Source organism: Pleurodeles waltl, chromosome 2_1 (genome assembly GCF_031143425.1).
Source record: "Pleurodeles waltl isolate 20211129_DDA chromosome 2_1, aPleWal1.hap1.20221129, whole genome shotgun sequence".
NCBI classification, from domain to species: domain Eukaryota; kingdom Metazoa; phylum Chordata; class Amphibia; order Caudata; family Salamandridae; genus Pleurodeles; species Pleurodeles waltl.
In genome coordinates, this window is record NC_090438.1 from 4,919,942 (window position 1) to 4,943,526 (window position 23,585).

At 52.6% G+C, this 23,585-nt stretch overlaps 1 long non-coding RNA gene across 2 annotated transcripts in view; it reads right to left on the reverse strand.

Moving 5' to 3' along the window:
• Positions 1-23,585, reverse strand: part of LOC138257880 (uncharacterized) — a 275,193-nt gene that overhangs the window by 20,709 nt on the left and 230,899 nt on the right. The gene's annotated exons all lie outside the window — the stretch shown is intronic.

Sequence of the window (23,585 nt, forward strand, 5' to 3'; positions counted from 1 at the left end):
GGGGCACCTTGGCTAGTGCCAGGGTGCCCTCACACTAAGTAACTTTGCACCTAACCTTTACCAGGTAAAGGTTAGACATATAGGTGACTTATAAGTTACTTAAGTGCAGTGTAAAATGGCTGTGAAATAACGTGGACGTTATTTCACTCAGGCTGCAGTGGCAGGCCTGTGTAAGAATTGTCAGAGCTCCCTATGGGTGGCAAAAGAAATGCTGCAGCCAATAGGGATCTCCTGGAACCCCAATACCCTGGGTACCTCAGTACCATATACTAGGGAATTATAAGGGTGTTCCAGTAAGCCAATGTAAATTGGTAAAATTGGTCACTAGCCTGTTAGTGACAATTTGAAAGTAATGAGAGAGCATAACCACTGAGGTTCTGGTTAGCAGAGCCTCAGTGAGACAGTTAGGCACCACACAGGGAACATATACATGCACACCTATGAGCACTGGGGCCCTGTGTGACAGGGTCCCAGTGACACATACATATAGGCCACAAACCTATGAGCACTGGGGTCCTGACCAGCAGGATCCCAGTGACACATAACAAACATACTGAAAACATAGTGTTTTCACTATGAGCAATGGGGCCTAGCCATCAGGATCCCAGTGAGACAGTGAAAACAGTGACAAACATCCTGACATACACTCACAAACAGGCCAAAAGTGGGGGTAACAAGGCTAGAAAGAGGCTACCTTCTCACACAGTGCCGTGCAGAAGACCGCCAATACACTGCCGCGGCCGCGGTAGACCGCCACAGCTATTATTACACACATCTTGGAATCCGCCGAAATTCAGACACCCACACAATACCGCCACACCAAAGGTCAGCGATAAACATGCGGAAACAAATCCTCCACCTCCACGCCAACAGAAACACGCCCATGCCATTACGACCCACGAATCCACGCAGCGGTCTTTCAACCGCGGTATTCCATTGGCGGTACACACCGCCGCGCTCAAAATACACACACATCTACAAAACACCGCCACATTGGACAAACACAATATAAAACACACACCCATATCACCCACAAACCCCTACAACCAGAAATTCTGAGAGAAGGCGAGAGAGAAAGCACAGCCATTGACAACCCCATCACACAGAGGCACACAACATCATCACCCACACAACATCCAAGCACAAAACACCACATACCACTACACTCACCACACTCATCAACACATACACCACCTCACACATCACCCACACCACCCCATGTCACGCCAAAGACACCCCCGCTTCTCCGAGGAGGAGCTCAGGGTCATGGTGGAGGAAATCCTCTGGGTAGAGCCACAGCTATTTGGCTCACAGGTACAGCACACATCAATAGCCAGGAAGATGGAGCTATGGAGCAGAATAGTGGACAGGGTGAACGCCGTGGGACAGCACTCAAGAAATAGGGAGGACATCAGGAAGAGGTGGAACGACCTAAGGGGGAAGGTGCGTTCCACGGTCTCCAGGCACCACATCGCGGTGCAGTGGACTGGCGGCGGACCCCCACCTCCTCCCCCACAACTAACAACATGGGAGGAGCAAGTCTTGACCATCTTGCATCCTGAGGGCCTCGGAGGAGTCGTTGGAGGAACGGACACTGGTAAGTCAAATCTTAACTATCACGTCCCCCTCCCTACCTGCATGCTATCACACACCCCCCACCCCACACCCTCCCCTAGCACTCCAAATCCTCACTAATGTACCCATGACACCAACCACCCATCCCAACCCCAAGCCCTGCATGACACAACTAAGCATGGACACCCATCACTAAAGCATGCCCACTGCACATACCCAGAACACCCCCCAACCATCAGCACACAAGCCCCCACACAGGAATGCCTGCACTGGGGTTCACGCACACCCAACCATTGCACACCATCAAACACACACATGCAATAATCATGTTCTTATACCCCTGCAGGATCCCGAAGGAACGTCACCACACCAGAGGGTCCAGACAACACCACTCCACCCCCAGAAGAGGCCAACAATGACGATAGCAGCTCTGCCCTACTGAATCTTGATGACCAGCCCGGACAATCGTGGGCCTCAGGACAGTCGGTTCCCCTTGCCCAGCCACAGCCCAACACCAATCTTCCACCCTCTGGTAACACCAGCACAGCACCCACCCAGCGGGCCCAAACCTCCCTACCCAGGACAGGTCAATCAGCGGTGTGTCCACCACTACAGGGCACCCAGGATAACCCACCACCCCAACAACAACAGGGACCTGGGGGCAGTGGTAGTGGGCATGCGGTCCAGGGGACGGAGGCACAGGAACACCGGGGAACTGGGAGGGCTGCTGTGCGACAGAGGGAGGATAGGCCAAGGGAACCTACTCTCCACGAGGCCCTCTCCTCCATCATGGGAGCATTCCACCACTCCCAAGAGACGATGGCAACGGTCCTGGACAAGTTGCAGGAGACCCTGCATCTGCAGGAGGAGCAGTATTTGGGGTTCAGGGAGGAGCTCAGGACCATTGGCTCCGCCCTGGGCATCATCGTAGGGGTGCTGACGGACATTCAAAAGACCTTGAGGGATACCGTGGCACTCCAAGGGGCCTCTGACACTAGCCAGGACGACGAACTGCCCCCCACCTCCGCCAGCGCTAGTGGACAGGACGCCCCGCCACAGGACCACCACACCAGCACCCCACCCCCTGCAGACGGACAACCACCCCGCAAGCGGTCCCTGAGATCCAGGAACAGGACAGAGCACAATGGCAAGACCCCCGCCAGGAAATAAGACCACCCTGATTGTCCCCCCACTGTCCCACTTTGTCACCCTGTCCAAATCGGAACTGCCCCAGCTCCACTTCCAATGCCCAGATGTGCAGTGTACCTGTGAGACTAATAGACTGGACTCTGCCATGGACATTCCTCCACCATCACCCATCCCCATTTTACATCCCCCCATCATTTTTTAGCACTTAAATAAACACCCTTGAAACACTAAAAAAACTGGATTCAGTCTATGATTTGGAACTTTGTATTATCAATTACAGTGACATAATGGGTTACCTATTGGAAGGCTAACATACCAATATCACACATCACAAGCCCTTCAAGGATGCAAGCAGTTGACACGTAGGTTACCACACTTGTGAAACTGAAATGGAAGGGGACAACTCAATTAACAAATAGTGAGTGAAATGTAGGTACAGGATAGAGGTAGACGTGTGAAAGTTAATGTAATGTTAAACCTGAAAATGTACTCACCTGTGTCTCACTGGAAATATTGCTGTATGACTGACTCCCTGTTGTCGTTTTCTTCTTCCTCAGCTTCATCCTCATCACTGTCCACAGGCTCCACAGGCTCCACAGCTGCTACAACACCGTCATCTGGATCATCCTCCTGCAGAAAAGGCACCTGGCGTCGCAATGCCAAATTATGGAGCATGGAGCAGGCGATGATGATGTCGCACACCTTCTTCGGTGAGTAGAATAGGGATCCACCTGTCCTACGGAGGCACCTGAGCCTGGCCTTAAGCAGACCGAAGGTCCGCTCGATAACCCTCCTAGTCCGCCCATGGGCCTCATTGTACAGTTCCTCTGCCCTGGTCCTGGGATTCCTCACTGGGGTCAATAGCCAGGAAAGGTTGGGCTAACCAGAGTCCCCCAATAGCCATACACGGTGCCTCTGGAGTTGACCCATCATATCAGAGATGCTGCTATTGCGCAGGATGTAGGCGTCATGCACAGAGCCAGGGAACATAGCATTTACCTGCAAGATGTACTGGTCTGCCAAACAGACCATCTGGACATTCATCGAATGATAATTCTTCCTGTTCCTGTACACCTGTTCACTCCTGCGGGGGGGACCAGAGCTACATGGGTCCCATCAATGGCACCTATGATGTTGGGGATATGTCCAAGGGCATAGAAGTCACCTTTCACTGTAGGCAAATCCTCCACCTGAGGGAATATGATGTATCTCCTTACGTGTTTCAGCAGGGCAGCCAACACTCTGGACAAGACGTTGGAAAACATAGGCTGGGACATCCCTGATGCCATGGCCACAGTTGTCTGAAAAGACCCACTTGCAAGGAAATGGAGCACTGACAGCACCTGCACGTCAGGGGGGATTCCAGTCGGATGGCGGATTGGTGACATCAGGTCTGGCTCCAACTGGGTACATAGTTCCTGGATTGTGGCACGGTCAAACCTGTAGGTGACGATGACATGTCTTTCTTCCATTGTCAACAGGTCCACCAGCGGTCAGTACACCGGAGGATTCCACCATCTTCTCATATGTCCCAGCTGACGGTGCCTAAGAAGGACAACAGCGAAGAACCAGTCACTATTCCTCCAGGTATGTACCCACAGTTACACACAAGACTACACCAGACAATAAACCCTTCCTGTATGTGTGTTGAGTATAGGCCTAGCTATGTGTGACGCAGTAGTAAATGAAGCCATGTGGGCCCCTGAAATGGCGGCTGCCTGACCTCTGAACTGGGACAATGGGATTGTGGGGTAACTGCGCTGGCGTTGCACACTGTCGCGGTAGGCGGTCGTAGACTGCGGCGCACTGCTGCATTGGTTAACATTGGACCCTATGGGTCCCAGGAGCCAGTGAACAGGTGCGCTGGCGGTGATGATGCGCCCCGCCGCGGACGTCACCGCCATTTTCTATCTGTTCAATCACTAGATACCTGACCTTCGACAGGAGAGGACCAACACTGCTAGTGCTGCTGTGACCTCGGTCTGGAAGCGACAATGGCTGCTGCGTCTGGGGAAAGGGCCCCTGCCTTCACTGCACAGGAGCTGGAGAAACTTGTGGATGGGGTCCTCCCCCAGTACATGCTACTCTACGGTCCTCCAGACCAACAGGTTAGTACACAGGGAGCACGTTGTATGGGCTTGGCCTGGGTGGAGAGTGCTGGGTGGAAGAGGGAAGGGGCCAGAGTTCCTTTGTACATTAATGCATGGGAATGAATGGGCCACATGGTCAGAGTAGGGAGGGGACCACTCACATTGACGGTGCAGTTGGTAATGACTGTTCCTCTTCCCTTGTGCATGTCATGTAGGTCAGCGCCCACCAGAAGAGGGACATTTGGCGTGCCATCGCCAAGGAGGTCCGGACCCTGGGGGCCCACCGGAGACGGGGCACGCACTGCCGGAAGAGATGGGAGGACATTCGCCGCTGCAGCAAGAAGACGGCGGAGGCTCAGCTGGGGATGACCTCCCAACGTGGGAGGGGTGCCCGTCGCACCATGACACCCCTGATGTTCCGGATCCTGGCGGTGGCGTACCCGGAGTTGGATGGGCGCTTGAGGACATCACAGCAGACACAAGGGGATGAGTACAACCTCATTCTGCGGACTGTGGGTGTCCCTAGGCAAGGGCGAGTTAGGTAGGCAAGGCCATGTGGCACTCAACCCCACCTCAGAAGAGTGCCAAGTTGAGGTATAGTTGCCCCTGTGGCATCCATCTGCGCAGATTTCCACCATTGCCATGTAGGCCATATCACAGAAATTGCATGTGTAGAGGCCAGGAGCATGGCGTTATGCATGGGGATGCTGCGTCTGTCTTGTCCACCAACTGTAGCGGTATGCCATGCACTAAAACTCTCTTTGTTCTGTCTCCCCCCCCTTTTCCTGCTTTCCCTGTCCTTTTGTACATCAGCATCATCAGGCGGAGGTACAGTGGCACCGGAGCAGGAGGGAGCTGCATCCCACATGGCCATGGAGGGCCACACCACAGACTCTGAATGCATCAGTGGGATGGAGGGCGAGGGGAGCTTCACGTCGGCCACCGGATCACCAACCAGCGACACGGACTCATCCGCCGATGGGAGCTCCCATGTTCTGGCGGCACCATCTGTGCGCCCCACTTCTACAGGTACAGCCGCCACCTCCCCTACCAGCACCGCCCTCCCAGCAGCCCCTCAGCGTTCGCCCCGTGCCCGCTCACCCAGGAGGGTGGGCATCACCTTCGCCCCAGGCACCTCAGACCCTGCCCCAGTCACCCCTGCTGCCCTCAGTGAGGAGGCCATTGACCTCCTCAGGTCACTCACTTTTGGGCAGTCTACCATTGTGAATGCCATCCAGGGTGTAGAACGAGAGTTGCAACACAGTAATGCATTCCTGGAGGGCATTCATTCTGGTCAGGCTGCCCTTCAGCGAACCCTGCAATCTCTGGCCTCAGCACTGATGGCAGCCATTGTCCCTGTGTCTAGCCTCCCCCCTCCAACTTACTCAACCCAGACCCAATCCCCTGTACCCCAGCCCATCCCAAGCACATCTACAGACCAGCATGCACACAAGTCAACACACACAAGTAGCTCAAGCAAACATAGGCACCACACACACCACAGGCACTCACGCAAGCCTCACCCACATACAGACACAGCAACATCCACTGTTTCCACTGTGTCCCCCTCCTCCTCTTCTCCCTCCTCCTTCCAAGTCTCATCTACACACACACCTGCATGCACCACATCTACAGGCACTAGGACTCGCACCAGGACACCCAGCACCACAAGCCGCTCACCTGCACTCACCACCTCCACTGCCATTTACACGTCCCCTGTGTCCTCTCCCAGTGTGTCTGTGACGCCCCCTCCCAAAGTACACAAACGCCGGCAATCACTCACCCAACATCCATCCACCTTACGACAGCCTCCAGTACCTGCACCTGCACCCAAAACACCTAATGTGACACCTCCTACAACCACCTCCTCTTCCTCCACTCCCAGACCCCCTCCAGCTACCCATCCCAGTGTCTGTCAGAAACTGTCCCTATGTCAAATTGACCTTTTTTCCCCCACCCCCCCTCCAATTCATCAGTCCTGACGTAGCGCCTCAGCCAAAAAGCCTCCAGTACCAGTGGTGCGTGTTCCAGGTTTTTGGAGTGCACCGTCCACCAGGGCAGGCAGTAGGACCCAGAGCCAAGGCACTGGCAGCCCACCCCCTGTAAAGGCTCTGAAATTGGAGAGTGGACGACGGGACCGTGTTAAGACTCCTGGTGGGACAACAAGTGACATGGGATCGAAGCCGATTGGTGAGTCAGCTGTAACTCCAAAAAAGGTGGGGAAGGTCCAGAGGAAGTCTGCCCAGCCTGTTGTGAGTGTCACGGCGGAGAAGTGCGCCATCATTTCCGGCGGTCCAGACACAACCGCCAGCACCGTCGTCACTGGTCCAGAGACCACCGCCAGAGTCACAGCCCAGGAGGGTTCCAAGTATCGTCACTGGTCCAGAAACCACCGCCGGAGTCACAGCCCAAGAGGGCACAAGTATCGTCACTGGTCCATAAACCACCACCGGAGTCACAGCCCAGGAGTGCACAAGTATCGTTACTGGTCCAGAAACCACCGCCGGAGTCACAGCCCAGGAGGGCACAAGTATCGTTACTGGTCAGGAGACCACTGCCGGAGTCACAGTCCAGGAGGGCCCAAGTATCGTCACTGGTCCAGACACCACCGCCGGAGTCACAGCCCAGGAGGGGCCAGGATGCCACAGCCCGCTGGGCAATGATGGAACGTCATGCCACACACCAATGCCTATTGTAGGGATCGTCATGCCACACACCAATGTCCAGTGTGGACATCGTCATGCCACACACCAATGTCCATATCCGAACCGCCATGGCAAAGCACCGCTGAACAGTCCAGAACCGCCATGTCAAAGCACCGCTGAACAGGGCAAAGACCTCCATGTCAAAGCACCGCTGAACAGGGCAAAGACAGCCATGGCAAAGCACAGCTGAACAGTCCAGAACCTCCATGTCAAAGCACCGCTGAACAGGGCAAAGACTGCCATGGCAAAGCACCGCTGAACAGGGCAAAGACCGCCGTGGCAAAGCACCGCTGAACAGTCCAGAACCGCCATGTCAAAGCACCGCTGAACAGGGCAAAGACCACCATGTCAAAGCACCGCTGAACAGGGCAAAGACCGCCATGGCAAAGCACCGCTGAACAGTCCAGAACCGCCATGTCAAAGCACTGCTGAACAGGGCAAAGACCGCCATGTCAAAGCACCGTTGAACAGGGCAAAGACCGCCATGGCAAAGCTCCGCTGAACAGTCCAGAAGCGCCATATCAAAGCACCGCTGAACAGGGCAAAGACCGCCATGTCAAAGCACCGCTGAACAGGGCAAAGACCGCCATGTCTAAGCACTGCTGAATAGGGCATGCACTGTGTAGGAATGAATGGACCGCCACATCAGGCATCCTTATCCCATGTGCAGCTGGGACAGTGACAGGACAGGAACTTTCACGGAGAGACTCATCCAGTCTGGGCACCAGTCCCCCTCCAGAACCAGTGGAGACCTGCATCTACTTCAGAGACTGTGGCTTTGCACTCCCCAGGATGGCACAGTGGGCAAACCACCCACTGAAGAGACTTGAGAGACTGTGGCTTTGCACTCCCCAGGATGGCACAGTGGGCAACCCACCCACTGTAGAGACTTGAGAGACTGTGGCTTTGCACTCCCCAGGATGGCACAGTGGGCAAACCACCCACTTGTGAGACTTGAGAGACTGTGGCTTTGCACTCCCCAGGATGGCACAGTGGGCAACCCACCCACTGTAGAGACTTGAGAGACTGTGGCTTTGCACTCCCCAGGATACATCAATGGGCATGGAGCCCCGTCGTGGACCTGGCTTCGCATTCATGTGGCTGAGGTGCCCCCCCTTCCCTTTCCCCTGAGGTGCCTGTAGTGTTTCTATCTGATGCCCCGGCAGAGTTCTCTCTGATTTTGGTCAGGCATCTATTGTGGGCCTCGTCCATGCATTTTTAGACTGTTGGTGCACGGACATTGTTGTGTACATATCTGCACTACTTCTCGGATTGTATGTGTAAATAAGAGTGATTTAGAGATATATATCTGTATATTTTTGTATGACATGTATATTGGCACATTACAATGTTTGCCAGAATTTCGCATTGTCTTTGCATTCTTCCGGGGGGATTGTGGGATGTTAATGTGATTTTTGTGACTGCATTGGTGTGTATGTTGTATAATGCGAGGGTGGGGGTGTTTGGTGGGTGTCCCCCTGACTTTTGCCTCCCCCCTCCCCTATGTCGTAGGTGCAGTACTCACCGTTGTCTTCGCCCGCGCTGGCGTTGATCTTCGTAGATGAGTAGGAATACAAGGGCCGGTAGAATGTGTAATTCCGGGACCATGGAGTCCTCCTTCCTCGTGGGATGTGCTCAGGTGAGCGTTTTCCCATTGCAGTAACTGTTTCCGCCGTGTTTTTATCCACGGTGATTCCGCCCCGGAAAAGGTGGCGGATTGGCGGGTTGTAATAGTGTGGGCGGTACATTGTCTCCCGCTTGTCTGTTGGCGGTAACTGCCGCGCTGCTTGTCTGTACCGCCGTGGCGGGCGGTTTGTTAAAGTGGCTGTCTTTGTTGGTGGTTTCCGCCAGGGTCGTAATTCCACTTTTTGTCCGCCGGCCTGTTTGCTGTATTACCGCCGCTTTAACGCCGTCCGCCAGGGTTGTAATGACCACCTTTATGTCTTTTCATGTTATTGCAAGATGGTGGGGGTCTTTATAATAATGACTCTCGTCTTTATAATTCTGTTTCTGCACTATTCATTATCCTCATCATTGCAGCCCATGCAACTTATCGCAAATTGCAGTTGTGTTAAATAAAAACCATGGAAACTTTACTGCATCTTCGTTATTGCCTGTGTTTGGATGAGACATGATATATCTGTGAGAAAGGGGTAATCTCCGTTTAACCACGACACTCCCTGAGATGTCATACTTTTAAGTCCATGCGTAAAGGCTGCCACAAATCACCTTTTACTGTTTGGGTTTTTGGGGAGGTGCTGCTAGTGAGCCGGAAGGGTTGGGACTACAGCTGCGACTTGTTGTAGGATAGGCATAGTCGCCTACAAGCATAAGTACTGTCATCCTTAAACCAACTGTCTTGCCTAGAGCAAGAGTCCAACTACGACAACCCATCACCTTCTTTGGGAGAGAGGAGGTCAGGGAGAGGTTCACTATCCTCTTCCATGTCCTCATCTGTGACCAGGAGCATACTGACCTCAGACCTCTCAAAGTGAGGTTTGAGTCTGTTATGATGGAGGACCCTTAGGGGGTGCCAAGGGGTATTGAGGTCCACTAGGTAAGTGGCCACCCCTTCCACTCCTTAATCTCAAATGGGCCAGACCAGTGGCCCCAGGCTCTACTGGCTCAATCACCCAAATATTGTCTCCAGGTGAGAACTCAACTAGAGTGCCCCCCCGGTGATACCACTCCTTCATCGCCTCTTGAGTGGCCTCGTGGTTACTCTTAACCTGCTTCTAGAAATGTTGGTTTTGGTTGCGGAGGACCAGCATGTGGTTGACCACATCCTGGGGAGGTGTCTTGGGAGCTTTCTCCCAGCCCTCTTTAATTATGCTTATTGGTCCCCCGACAGGGTGACCATAGAGAAGTTCAAAGGGGCTGAACCCCGCCCCTTTCTGGGGCACCCCCCTATAAGGAAACAGCAGGCATGGCAAGATGATGTCCCACTCACACCTCATGGCTTCAGTTAAGCCATAGATCATGCCTTTAAGGGTCTTGTTGAATCTCTCAACAAACCCATTGGATTGAGGTTGATAAGGGGGGGTAAACTGGTACGTCACCCCACACTCATCCTACATGGACTTCATGTATGCAGTTTGTGCCTCTGTCAGACACAACTTCCTTAGGGAATCTCATATGGGAAATATTCCCAGTAGGGCTCAGGTCACCACCGGTGCAGTCACTGTTCTCAGAGGGATTGCCTTTGGATAGCGGGTGGCATGGTCCACCAAAACGAGGATAAACCTCTTGCCCAAGGCAGTTTTGGGGTCCAAGGGACCAACAATGTCGGTGCCCACCCTTTCAAAGGGGGTGCAAACGACGGGGAGTGGGATCAGGGGAGCTTTAACCTTTTTCCCTGTCTTCCCACTAGCCTGGCTGGTGAGGCAGGCTCTGTCGAAATTATCTGAGGCTACCCTCATTCTAGGCCAATGGAAGTGGATGACAAGCCTGTCAAAGGTCTTGTCTTGGTCCGGATGTCCTGCCAGGGGAATGTCGTGACCCAGACCCAGTAGGAAGGCTCGGTAACACTGGGGGGCCACCAGCACATGTGCCTCCCCAGGGCCCAGAACCTTTGGCTCACTGTAAAGGAGATCATTCTCCCAGTAGAAACAGTGAGTGCCAGAGGCTTCACCAGCTGCTTGGGCTGTGGCCTGTCACCTCAGACCCTCAAGGGCGGGGCATTCCTTCTGCGCCTTGCAGAACTCTGCCCTGGTTGACCCACTTTCTACTTGCCAGCCAGCAAGTTCAGGCAGGTTGCCCAGGTCAGCTATGTGCTCTCCAGTTGGCTCAGAGGCCTCCTCCTCCGGGGCCCGTCCACCACCTTTGGAACATCTGAGGCGGGTTTCCCACGCCTCTTTCCCTTCCTCTTTGCAGCTGTCTGGGCCATTGTTCCAGGCTCCAGACGCCCTTGACTCCCTCCACGGGCAGCCATGGACCTTGTGGTGATGCAGACCACTCAGGCAAACCTAACATCTCCAGCCGGGATCTGAGCCCTACCTCCTTCCAGGTAGTGTGCTCAAGATCATTGCCTAACAAACAATCTACAGGCATGGCAGGACTCACAGCTACTTTCAGAGTAACAGACCCCCCCCCCCACTCAAAGAGAACCAGAGCCACCGGTCGGTGACTCTCACGATTGTCAGCGACTATGACCGGGTGAAATTTATTAGGGACTATCTGCTCTGCTGACACCAGCTGACTCTTGACAGTTGTCATACTGGCTCCTGTGTCACGCAGAGCCTCCACCCTTTGCCCATCAATGGTGATCCACTGCCTATACTTGGAAGTATTTGCCGGCATGTGGGCTTTAGACATCATCTCTCTTTCCCCCAGGGACACTAGGGAAACCTCTGCCTGCTCCCCAAAGCTAACTGGGACTATCTCCCCCCCGGAGCAATACACTAGCCGACCCAGGTGTCTGTCCAGTGGTGGACTCTGCTCTTTTGGAACACTGGGAGTCGCCGTTAGAGTGTCCATGCTGGTAGCACTCTAAGCATTTGGGGATGAACTTCCCTAACTTTCTGTCAAAGAACCCTGGTTTCTTCCCAAATCTAGAAGAGGAATGGTTACCTCCCCCCTTGGGAATTGTTTGGGGGGCCTTTTGAGAACTCCTTTTCTTTAAGTTTTTCTCCCCCTTCTTTCTTCTGTTGGGAACCCTGACCACCTTTGTGGGTGTCCCCCCCAGATGCCTTGTTGGACACTCTGGTGCTAACCCAGAGGTCCGCCTCCTCAGCAAGCTTCCTGGGATCAGTCAGCTTACTATCTACCAAGTGGTGGCACAACTCTGTAAAAGAAATACTGAGCATATGCTCTCCCATAATCAAGTCATATAACCCTTTGTAATCATCTACTGTGCTGCCCGCACCCATCCAACCAGTGCCTTATTGGAGAAATCAGAACAATCTACCCAAGCTTGTGTGGAAAGTTGGGTGCTGTCCGTAAACCTCTAACGGTATTTCTGAGGGGTCAGCCCAAACTTGGCCAGTGAAGCAGCTTTCATGGGTGCATAGACATCTCTATCCTGTGGAGCAAGTGTAAGAAGTGTGTCCCTCCCCACCAGCAAAAACAGTGTCTACAAAGTGGAGGGAGGCAGGCAAAAAGTTCGGGGTGACTACCCTAAGGCTGTAAGGTCTAACAAGCACACTTCCACATTTTGAATCCTCTAGTAGACTCTGTGCTCATGGTGTTCCCCGAAGTTCCATCTTGTTACAGTCTTTGCTCAGCCCTTACATGATCGTGCTAGCTTATTTGATTCAATATTTTGGTTCAGTCTATTTCTTTCTGCGGATGATACACAAACCACTTGGAACCTGTCCCACAATGTCCAGTCAATGGTGGCTCGCCTGTATGATTGCCTCCCCAAGGTTCAGCTTTGGATGAGTTCAAACCATCCCCGGCTTCATGGGGACCAGACATAAATCTTTTGTGGTACTAACCCCTCACTGTTTACATAACTATTGTCTTGGCCCACCCACCCTGGGCCCTACATCCACCTCCATGGCAGCTGTGAAAGATCTGAATGTAAAGGTTGCTTCCTCCACTACTATGGTAGATCAGAGTCCTTTAGCAGAAAAATCTTGTTTACGTCAACTGAGTTCTTTAAAATGTTTTCAGAGCTTTTTCCATTCCTTCACAAGTTTCAAATTAAGACCGCTTTTTGTCAGCTCACTTGGATTACAGCCCGCCTTGACCTTCCAGCAGTCTTGTTCCATGAGAACACATTCAAGATCACGCTGCAGGACCAGCCCTTGTCTTTCATCAAAGGAACCATCTCTGACCAGCCCTCGCTGCATCGCCTGCAGTGAAAGCCTTCGGGCCTAATTCCTATAATGAAGGCAATGGCGAGGGAGGACCCTTTCCTCTAACATAATGGTCTACTCATCCGATTTAAATGCGGGCAGATCTATGGTGCAACCACAACAGAGACTACTACACCTCTGTCGTGGTGACGCCCTTCTGATGGCCTGAAGGAGTAAGGCCTGTTGGAGGTTCACATGTATGTGCGCCCACATCATTCAGAAGGGCGGACATGCAGGTTAGTTTTCACTGCCAGTCACCCACAGGAAAACCCTTGCTGTAACTGACAGTGAAAACTGCAAAATGCTCCCCTCGCCATGGCAGGTAAGGTAGGGCATTGTTTTGTTTTTATTTTCAACAATGGAAATCCCTCTTTGAGGTTTTATTTATGAAAAAAAATAACTTTTACCACACAGATCCTTCATGTCTGCCGGAGACGTACAACAACATTACAGTGCATTGCAGTGACCACCTTGGCGGTTCCTGTCAATCCTTGAAAGGTCCAGAGGCATTTCAAAATGTGGCCGCTGGGACCCCCCCAAGAGACACGGAGGGATTTACTCCATCACCCTGGCGGAGGACAGCCCAACTGCAAAAATTTTAATTAGGCCCTTAAACTTATTTAAACAAATGTTTTGGTATCAAAGCTACTTTTACTCCTGAACAGTCCTATTCCAACACAGATTTTACACGCACTCCTCTGGTCACCCATTAAGGCCTAAAAACAAGTGTATATTTGAGAATTCTAAATTTAAGTCCAACGACCACGAGTAGCAGGCCCTTTATCTATAACTCCAGCCATTCAATGGAATTACATGCCACCATATATGATGAAATTCAGAAAACTGCTGTGGACTGGTGGTGTCCAGCCCCCCAGTGCCCTGGGGTCTCTAGTCCTGCGGTCACTTTTTCAAGCCTGTTCAACTGGAGCTGTTGAGTGACTTTTGGTTTTCAGCATCTATATTCCCTAGTTAGAGTGTAGATTGCACTTTACAAGTATCAAAACTAAACTAAAGCAAACACAATAATTCCCCAAAACCAGAAAGCTATGCTCGGCTGGCAGCTTGCAGTAGACACTGAGACAGGGAGATCATAGCAGGATGTGATAAACCTGCTTTCTGGCCTATTGTTGATAGAGATCCTTGAGTGATAGCATAGACCTTGGTACCAACCTCATTCATTCCACACATAGTGGTCCACCGACTTCTGAGAACTCAGAATCATGACCTCCCTTATATGACAAAGCAGAAGAACTGATCTGCACAGCTGCTCAACGACTGGCGGTGTGTATCTGACTCCAGGCACATTGCTTCAATAGAGCAGCACTATGTCCTCCATGTACATAAAGCAGTTATCGACCACATACGTCTTACGCCAGATCTGCAGGACAGTTACTCTTTTAACAAACACTTGAAGGAATTTCGAAGCAGGCATGTTTATCTACAGAAAAGGTGCTACTATGACACTAGAAATTCTGCAGGAAGAACTCTTGTTCATTTTTACGCATTCCCAGGTCTACCACTAATGGTACATCTGGGAATATGTCAAGATTCATGGGTGGATGCTTGGGAACACCTATGTACCAACTATGGAACACCTCCCTGGGGCAAAGTAAAGCCAGGCAACGATTTGCCAGACGTGCATGATGCCAGAGGATCAATTCAGCAGTCAACCCAGTGCTTAATTTGTAAATAAAAACGTGCTGGTGCCCAAAGCCTTCCTTTGGAACACGTGGTTGCTGCAATTAAAAGTGCAAGACTACTGAGGCAGTATAATCCTAACGCCACCTCAGGCCTCTTTAATCCATTTACAGCCACTTCCTGCCCCTTCAGCTCACTCTTGCAGCTTTCTCCCTTTGTGAGGCTCTTTCGTTTTTCTCTACCTCTGTGGTTCCCACTTGCATCTTTTGCTCACCATAAATGTCTGACGCAGAAAAATAAGTACCGGCACTCAAAAATAAGTGCCGTGCCCCCCCACCGGAAGCCACCAGCTCAAATTAAGCACTGAGTCAATCATTAGTTCTCTGTATTAGTTCTCTTAGTTTTCTGCTAAAAAAAAATGCTAGGAAGTTGCCAAAACAGAGCAGCCTCACAAGACTGGGTTTTGCCAAATGGTCTTCTGCTACAGCAGCGTCAGCATTTTTAGCAAAAGAGATCCCCACCCAGACAGGGGGCCTCTCCATAGGGAGGGATCTTCTGCGCCTGGGGGTGATGGGGGTGGAGGCAGCAATCTGTGCAACTCTAAGTCAGACCTTCAGCGTGTTCCAAGTATAAAGTGCCCTCAGATCTGGACGCCCCATCCATGATGTGTATTTCTCGTCCACTAAACACTACATTTCAAGTCATCACTACGATCTGAGGCAGCGTCTCCAATGAGGCTTCAGGTTGTAAGTAAATAGAAGTAAATAAAAAACGTACTTGTTCTCCAACGGCTAAACGGTTCTCCCCTATTTTAACTACTATGTCCAGGGAAATCTTCAGCTACAAAAGAATGAAACAAAGCGCTTAGAAGAGCTCTCCAAACACTGTAACAACAGTTCCTCTGTTCAATCACTGAAGTGTGACACATCACTGGCACTTACACAGCTTTGCCTTTCACTCACCACATTCTGTGCCAATGACAGAGGGCACAACGAGGTGGCAGACCGTCTGGTGGTTTTGATTTGTAATTCTCACTTGCATTGCAGTAGGAATCCTCATGCCCTTCTGCCATTGCCCGGTGGCACTTGTAACTGTGCCCTCTGACCCCGCCCTTCTTCACTTCGGGTCAACTCACAGATTACCAGCACACATCCATGTGAGGGGCCAGTCAGGTGTCTCCCCCCCCACATGGAGGAGGTCAGAGGCCACACATCCATGTGAGGGGCCAGTCAGGTGTGTTCCCCCCCCCCCGGTGGAGGAGGTCAGAGGCCAGACATCCATGTGAGGGTCAGTCAGGTGTGTCCACCCCCGTGGAGGAGGTCAGAGGCCACATATCCATGTGAGGGGCCAGTCAGGTGTGCCCCCCCCGTGGAGGAGGTCAGAGGCCACACATCCATGTGAGGGGCCAGTCAGGTGTATCTCCCCCCGGTGGAGGAGGTCAGAGGCCAGACATCTATGTGAGGGGGCAGTCAGGTGCCCCCCCGTGGAGGAGGTCAGAGGCCAGACATCCATGTGAAGGGCCAGTCAGGTGTTCCCCCCCTGTGGAGGAGGTCAGAGGCCACACATCCATGTGAAGGGCCAGTCAGGTGTGTCCCCCCCGGTGTAGGAGGTCCGAGGCCACACACCCATGTGAGGGGCCAGTGAGGTGTGTCCACCCCACCGTGGAGGAGGTCAGAGGCCACACATAAATGTGAGGGGGCAGTCAGGTGTGCCCCCCGTGGAGGATGTCAGAGGCCACACATCCATGTGAAGGGCCAGTCAGGTGTGCCCCCCGTGGAGGAGGTCAGATGCCATACATCCATGTGAGGGGCCAGTCAGGTGCCCCGCGTGGAGGAGGTCAGAGGCCACACACCCATGTGAGGGCCCAGTCAGGTGTGTCCACCCCCCGTGGAGGAGGTCAGAGGCCACACATCCATGTGAGGGGCCAGTCAGGTGTGCCCCCCCATGGAGGAGGTCAGAGGCCACACATCCATGTGAAGGGCCAGTCAGGTGTGCCCCCCCGTGGAGGAGGTCAGAGGCCAGACATCCATGTGAGGGGCCAGTCAGGTGCCCCCTCCGTGGAGGAGGTCAGAGGCCAGACATCCATGTGAAGGGCCAGTCAGGTGTGCCCCCCCGTGGAGGAGGTCAGAGGCCAGACATCCATGTGAAGGGCCAGTCAGGTGTGCCCCCCCTGTGGCGGAGGTCAGAGGTCAGACATCCATGTGAGGGGCCAGTCAGGTGCCTCCACCTCCCCCCGGTGGAGGAGGTCAGAGGCCACACATCCATGTGAGGGGCCAGTCAGGTGTGCCCCCCACCGTTGGAGGAGGTCAGAGGCCACACATCCATGTGAGGGGCCAGTCAGGTGTGTCCACCCTGTGGCGGAGGTCAGAGGTCAGACATCCATGTGAGGGGCCAGTCAGGTGCCTCCACCTCCCCCCGGTGGAGGAGGTCAGAGGCCACACATCCATGTGAGGGGCCAGTCAGGTGTGCCCCCCACCGTTGGAGGAGGTCAGAGGCCACACACCCATGTGAGGCGCCAGTCAGGTGTGTCCACCTCCCCGTGGAGGAGGTCAGAGCCACACATCCATGTGAGGGGCCAGTCAGGTGTGCCCCCGTGGAGGAGGTCAGAGGCCACACATCCATGTGAAGGGCCAGTCAGGTGTGCCCCCCGTGGAGGAGGTCAGAGGCCAGACATCCATGTGAGGTGCCAGTCAGGTGCCCCCCCTTGGAGGAGGTCAGAGGCCACACATCCTTGTGAGGGGCCAGACAGGTGTGCCCCCCCGTGGAGGAGGTCAGAGGCCACACACCCATGTGAGGGACCAGTCCGGTGTGTCCACCCCCCCGTGGAGGAGGTCAGAGGCCACACATCCATGTGAGGGGCCAGTCAGGTGTGTCCCCCCGTGGAGGAGGTCAGAGGCCAGACATCCATGTGAAGGGCCAGTCAGGTGTGCCCCCCGTGGAGGAGGTCAGAGGCCAGACATCCATGTGAGGGGCCAGTCGGGTGCCCCCCCGTGGAGGAGATCAGAGGCCAGACATCCATGTGAAGGGCCAGTCAGGTGTGCCCCCCCGTGGAGGAAGTCAGACATCCATGTGAGGGGCCAGTCAGGCGTGTCCACCCCCTCCGGTGGAGGAGATCAGAGGCCACACATCCATGTGAGGGGCCAGTCAGGTGTGCCCCCCCCGATGGACGAGGTCAGAGGCCACACATCCATGTGAGGGACCAGTCAGGTGTGTCCACCCCCCCACCGGTGGAGGAGGTCAGAGGCCACACATCCATGTGAGGGGCCAGTGAGGTGTGCCCCCCGAGGAGGAGGTCAGAGGCCACACATCCATGTGAGGGGCCAGTCAGGTGTGCTCCCCCCGTGGAGGAGGTCAGAGGTCAGACATCTCTGTTACTCGGTTCAGCTGCTTCTCTCTTCCACCTTCTCCTTGCAGCTGCCCTGGCACATTTCTGTGACCTGGCAATCTTCGTTCTCCACATCCTTGGAACTCTAATTCCTAAACTGGAGGCCTCATTTCACTGCAGATGAACGGTGCCATCGCAGGAGTTACAGAGCTCTAAGCAGACCACAGAGTCAACTATTCCAGCATTTGTACTTAGATGTTGTTCTGAAAGTTGAGCCACTTACATCGCTGCCTTAAGTCTCCTCTTAGGTGACGTCCTTGAAATCTACTTCTCTGCATTGATGACCCAGATTGTGATGGATCTTAAAGTGCTGAACATAGCAGAGTGGCTGCTCCTGACAGGGTGACCATAGAGAAGTTCAAAGGGGCTGAACCCCGCCCCTTTCTGGGGCACCCCCCTATAAGGAAACAGCAGGCATGGCAAGATGATGTCCCACTCACACCTCATGGCTTCAGTTAAGCCATTGATCATGCCTTTAAGGGTCTTGTTGAATCTCTCAACAAACCCATTGGATTGAGGTTGATAAGGGGAGGTAAACTGGTACGTCACCCCACACTCATCCTACATGGACTTCATGTATGCAGTTTGTGCCTCTGTCAGACACAACTTCCTTAGGGAATCTCATACGGGGAAATATTCCCAGTAGGGCTCAGGTCACCACCGGTGCAGTCACTGTTCTCAGAGGGATTGCCTTTGGATAGCGGGTGGCATGGTCCACCAAAACGAGGATAAATCTCTTGCCCAAGGCAGTTTTGGGGTCCAAGGGACCAACAATGTCGATGCCCACCCTTTCAAAGGGGGTGCAAACGACAGGGAGTGGGATCAGGGGAGCTTTAAGCTTTTTCCCTGTCTTCCCACTAGCCTGGCTGGTGAGGGAGGCTCTGTCGAAATTATCTGAGGCTACCCTCATTCTAGGCCAATGGAAGTGGGTGACAAGCCTGTCAAAGGTCTTGACTTGGCCCTGATGTCCTGCCAAGGGAATGTCGTGAGCCAGACCCAGTAGGAAGGCTCAGTAACACTGGGGGGCCACCAGCACACGTGCTGCCCCAGGGCCCAGGGCCCAGAACCTTAGGCTCACTGTAAAGGAGATCATTCTCCCAGTAGAAACGGTGAGTGCCAGAGGCTTCACCAGCTGCTTGGGCTGTGGCCTGTCACCTCAGACCCTCAAGGATGGGGAATTCATTCTGCGCCTTGCAGAACTCTGCCCTGGTTGGCCCACCCTCTACTTGCCAGCCAGCAAGTTCAGGCAGGCTGCCCAGGTCAGCTATGTGCTCTCCAGTTGGCTCATGGGCCTCCTCCTCCTCAGGGGCCCCGTCTACCACCTTTGGAACATCTGAGGCGGGTTTCCCACGCCTCTTTCCCTTCCTCTTTGCAGCTGTCTGGGCCATTGTTCCAGGCTCCAGACGCCCTTGACTCCCTCCACGGGCAGCCATGGACCTTCTGGTGATGCAGACCACTCAGGCAAACCTAACATCTCCAGCCGGGATCTGAGCCCTACCTCCTTCCAGGTAGTGTGCTCAAGATCATTGCCTAACAAACAATCTACAGGCATGGCAGGACTCACAGCTACTTTCAGAGTAACAGACCCCCCCCACTCAAAGGGAACCAGAGCCACCGGTCGGTGACTCTCACGATTGTCATAGACTATGACCGGGTGGAATTTATTAGGGACTATCTGCTCTGCTGACACCAGCTGACTCTTGACAGTTGTCATACTGGCTCCTGTGTCACGCAGAGCCTCTACCCTTTGCCCATCAATGGTGACCCACTGCCTATACTTGGAAGTATTTGCCGGCATGTGGGCTTTAGACACCATCTCTCTTTTCCCCAGGGACACTAGGGAAACCTCTGCCTGCTCCCCAAAGCTAACTGGGACTATCTCCCCCCCGGAGCGATACACTAGCCGACCCAAGTGTCTGTCCAGTGGTGGACTCTGCTCTTTTGGAACACTGGGGGTCGCCGTTAGAGTGTCCATGCTGGTAGCAGTCTAAGCATTTGGGGATGAACTTCCCTAACTTTCTGTCAAAGAACCCTGGTTTCTTCCCAAATCTAGAAGAGGAATGGTTACCTCCCCCTTGGGAATTGTTTGGGGGGCCTTTTGAGAACTCCTTTTCTTTAAGTTTTTCTCCCCCCTCTTTCTTCTGTTGGGAACCCTGACCACCTTTGTGGGTGTCCCCCCCAGATGCCTTATTAGACTCTCTGGTACTAACCCAGAGGTCCAACTCCTCAGCAAGCTTCCTGGGATCAGTCAGCTTACTATCTACCAAGTGCTGGCACAACTCTGTGGAAGAAATACTGAGCATATGCTCTCTCAGAATCAAGTCATATAACCCTTTGTAATCATCTACTTTGCTGCCCCGCACCCATCCATCCAGTGCCTTATTGGAGAAATCATAACAATCTACCCAAGCTTGTGTGGGAAGTTTGGTGCTGTCCCTAAACCTCTGATGGTATTTCTCAGGGGTCAGCACAAACTTGGCCAGTAAAACAGCTTTCATGGGTGCATAGACATCTCTATCCTGTGGAGCTGGTGTAAGAAGTGTGTCCCTCCCCACCAGCAAAAACAATATTTTGGTTCCGTCTATTTCTTTCTGCGGATGATACACAAACCACTTGGAACCTGGCCCACGATGTCCAGTCAATGGTGGCTCGCATGTATGATTGCCTCCCCAAGGTTCAGCTTTGGATGAGTTCAAACCATCCCCGGCTTCATGGGGACCAGACATAAATCTTTTGTGGTACTAACCCCTCACTGTTTACATAACTATCGTCTTGGCCCACCCACCCTGGGCCCTACGTCCACCTCCATGGCAGCTGTGAAAGATCTGAATGTAAAGGTTGCTTCCTCCACTACTATGGTAGATCAGAGTCCTTCAGCCGAAAAATCTTGTTTACTCCAACTGAGTTCTCTAAAATGTTTTCAGAGCTTTTTCCATTCCTTCACAAGTTTCAAATTAAGAACGCTTTTTGTCAGCTCACTTGGATTACAGCCCGCCTTGACCTTCCAGCAGTCTTGTTCCATGAGAACACATTCAAGATCACGCTGCAGGACCAGCCCTTGTCTTTCATCAAAGGAACCATCTCTGACCAGCCCTCGCTGCATCACCTGCAGTGAAAGCCTTTGGGCCTAATTCCTATATTGGAGGCAATGGCGAGGGAGGACCCTTTCCTCTAACATAATGGTCTACTCATCCGATTTAAATGCGGGCATATCTATGGTGGAACCACAACAGAGACTACTACACCTCCGTCGCGGTGACGCCCTTCTGAAGGCCTGAAGGAGTAAGGCATGTTGGAGGTTCACATGTATATTGGCGGCAATGGCGAGGGAGGACCCTTCCTCTAACATAATGGTCTACTCATCCGATTTAAATGCGGGCAGATCTATGGTGCAACCACAACAGAGACTACTGCTGTTCCGTCGTGGTGACGCCCTTCTGATGGCCCGAAGGAGTAAGGCCTGTTGGAGGTTCACATGTATGTGCGCCCACATCATTCAGAAGGGCGGACATGCAGGTTAGTTTTCCCTGCCAGTCACCCACAGGAAAACCCTTGCTGTAAGTGACAGTGAAAACTGAAAAATGCTCCCCTGGCCATGGCAGGTAAGGTAGGGCATTGTTTTGTTTTTATTTTCAACAATGGAAATCCCTCTTTGAGGTTTTATTTATGAAAAAAAATAACTTTTATCACACAGATCCTTCATGTCTGCCGGAGACGTACAACAACATTACAGTGCATTGCAGTGACCACCTTGGCGGTTCCTGTCAATCCTTGAAAGGTCCAGAGACGTTTCAAAATGTGGCCGCTGGGACCACCCCAAGAGACACGGAGGGATTTACTCCATCACCCTGGCGGAGGACAGCCCAACTGCAAAATGTTTAATTAGGCCCTTAAACTTATTTAAACAAATGTTATGGCATCAAAGCTACTTTTACTCCTGAACAGTCCTATTCCAACACAGATTTTACACGTACTCCTCTGGTCACCCATTAAGGCCTAAAAACAAGTGTCTATTTGAGAATTCTAAATTTAAGTCCAACGACCACGAGTAGCAGGCCCTTTATCTATAACTCCAGCCCTTTAATGGAATTACATGCCACCATATATGATGAAATTCAGAAAACTGCTGAAGACTGGTGGTGTCCAGCCCCCCAGTGCCCTGGGGTCTCTAGTCCTGCGGTCACTTTTTCAAGCCTGTTCAACTGGAGCTGTTGAGTGACTTTTGGTTTTCAGCATCTATATTCCCTAGTTAGGGTGTAGATTGCACTTTACAAGTATCAAAACTAAACTAAAGCAAACACAATAATTCCCCAAAAGCAGAAAGCTATGCTCGGCTGGCAGCTTGCAGTAGACACTGAGACAGGGAGGTCATAGCAGGATGTGATAAACCTGCTTTCTGGCCTATTGTTGATAAAGATCTTTGAGTGATACCATAGACCTTGGTACCAACCTCTTTCATTCCACACATAGTGGTCCACCGACTTCTGAGTACTCAGAATCATGACCTCCCTTATATGACAAAGCAGAAGAACTGATCTGCACAGCTGCTCAACGACTGGCGGTGTGTATCTGACTCCAGGCACATTGCTTCGATAGAGCAGCTTCGATAGAGCAGCACTATGTCCTCCATGTACATAAAGCAGTAATCGACCACATACGTCTTACGCCAGATCTGCAGGACAGTTACTCTTTTAACAAACACTTGAAGAAATTTCGAAGCAGGCATGTTTATCTACAGAAAAGGTGCTACTATGACACTAGAAATTCTGCAGGAAGAACTCTTGTTCATTTTTACGCATTCCCAGGTCTACCACTAATGGTGCATCTGGGAATATGTCAAGATTCATGGGTGGATGCTTGGGAACACCTATGTACCAACTATGGAACACCTCCCTGGGGCAAAGTAAAGCCAGGCAACGATTTGCCAGAAGTGCTTGATGCCAGAGGATCAATTCAGCAGTCAATCTAGTGCTTAATTTGTAAAAACGTGCTGGTGCCCAAAGCCTTCCTTTGGAACACGTGGTTGCTGCAATTAAAAGTGCAAGACTACTGAGGCAGTATAATCCTAACGCCACCTCAGGCCTCTTTAATCCATTTACAGCCACTTCCTGCCCCTTCAGCTCACTCTTGCAGCTTTCTCCCTTTGTGAGGCTCTTTCGTTTTTCTCTTCCTCTGTGGTTCCCACTTGCATCTTTTGCTCACCATAAATGTCTGACGCAGAAAAATAAGTACCGGCCCTCAAAAA